The sequence below is a fragment of the Oreochromis aureus genome, linkage group 3 (assembly GCF_013358895.1).
Source record: "Oreochromis aureus strain Israel breed Guangdong linkage group 3, ZZ_aureus, whole genome shotgun sequence".
Lineage (NCBI taxonomy): Eukaryota > Metazoa > Chordata > Actinopteri > Cichliformes > Cichlidae > Oreochromis > Oreochromis aureus.
This window is the reverse complement of record NC_052944.1, coordinates 116261212-116262857: the sequence shown is the minus strand read 5'-3', so window position 1 is coordinate 116262857 and position 1646 is coordinate 116261212. Positions and strand designations below refer to the sequence as shown.

General features: G+C 38.4%; 1 long non-coding RNA gene across 1 annotated transcript; it reads left to right on the top strand.

The window, feature by feature from the left end:
• The first annotated feature begins 222 nt into the window (after nt 1–222).
• On the top strand, nt 223–847 carry LOC120437935. The gene is made up of 3 exons (XR_005611514.1): nt 223–469; nt 586–689; nt 788–847. It is a non-coding gene; the product is annotated as an uncharacterized LOC120437935 (long non-coding RNA).
• Nucleotides 848–1646: the final 799 nt, after the last annotated feature.

Sequence of the window (1646 nt, the reverse complement as noted above, 5' to 3'; positions counted from 1 at the left end):
ACAGTCCTCCTGTGTCTTCTCCAAGCTTCACATGTACAATCCAACAGTGTGAAGCACATAGCAGCCAGAAACTGTAATGCCACAGATCAGAGAGGCTTCATCATCACCATCTTCGCCAGTCGATCAGAGCGTGAGACTTCACATCTAGAAGTCCTCCTTCTAGCTTGTCCCACAAGCAGTCGGTGAGATTTACTCACAACAAAAAAAAGGTTAATGACATTATTTCCATGAAAACGTATTAATTCTTTGTAAAGTGTTTAAATTGTGTTTTCACTTGACCTTAGGAGTGTTATTTTGAGTGTATTTTAATATCTGTACTCAGGTGTTTCCCTCTGTGATCCATCCCCTTCAGAGCTGAGACACTCAGGACTGAACAGACTGCACAGTTTCTGTGACCGAGCCTCCAAAACATCTTCTTTGAAACCACACATGATAGAAGGGCTTTATATTTGCAGCAGCACTACTAAAGGTATTCAGTTTATTACAGGATGTGTTTGTTTCTTAGGACCAGCTCCAAGCGCACACTACCTAACATATACACCTTTCTGTTCATTACAAACCAACTACTCTGGATCATATGGCCAGTTGGCAGGAATGTTGCTGCAGGAAAACATCCCTGGAGATCACCATCATTGCCAGACTGACTGTGCCTCCTCTGTGCAGTGTCAAGATCCTCCCTAAATGAGTGTGTAAGTTAACATTTTCATTATTTTATTCCTTTGACAAGTATCACCGGTATTTACATTTACAACTACATATGTTCCTGTTTTCTGCTCTTCTTTTAAAGTCCTCAGCTATCCTGCTTCTGTGCTGCTTGCCACACATCAAACACTGGCCGGATGACAGGGAGGATCCACTCTGAAGTCACTGGACATGATGAGGATCATATGGGACTTTATAGTTTCACAGAAACGTTGTGCTCTTTGATTACAGGTTTTAAATGGACATAATGACTGCCTCTCTCTGATCAACAGGCTAAAGGATTGTTTTCATTGTTAGAGCTCTGTACAATGTATGCTTATTTAATATTTCATCACAGAGCAAACCTTTATTTATTTAACATATTTTTATTTTGTTTTACTGTTGAATTAACTGTGGGGATTTTTTTTTAAGTGGGCACTCAGGATGTCATATGACCAGAAATGTGGTAACTGGAATTCTACAGTATGTTAAAAAAATCTGCTAAGAACAAAACACACACAAAAACCCCAAGAGAACTCAAATTCGTTCCATGTAATCCAATCTAAAACATTTTAAACTGCTGAACAGCAACACAAACAGTGTTAAAGAAACAGTGTTAACAGAATAATTATGATGAGTTTGTACCAAAGTTTCAGGTCACATGGCACACCTAGTGTGTAGTGCGGGGTATCAGCTGGTAAGTATAGGTTTTTTCATATTTGTGTCCTTAGAGTTCAGATAGATAAAGCCTTGTGTATAATAATTAGTCATAACCACAACTCAAAGTCAGGGACTAACTAAATCTGTGACTTTGTGTCTGAGCCCAGGTTAAAACACTGTGTTAAAAAGCATTTAGTGGCATGGCTGAACAATGCTGTAAACTAATGATACTTATTTATCCATGTTCACAAAAAGGACTAATGTGTTTATTTGATTATTTTTATGTGTTAAACTGTGTTACCACC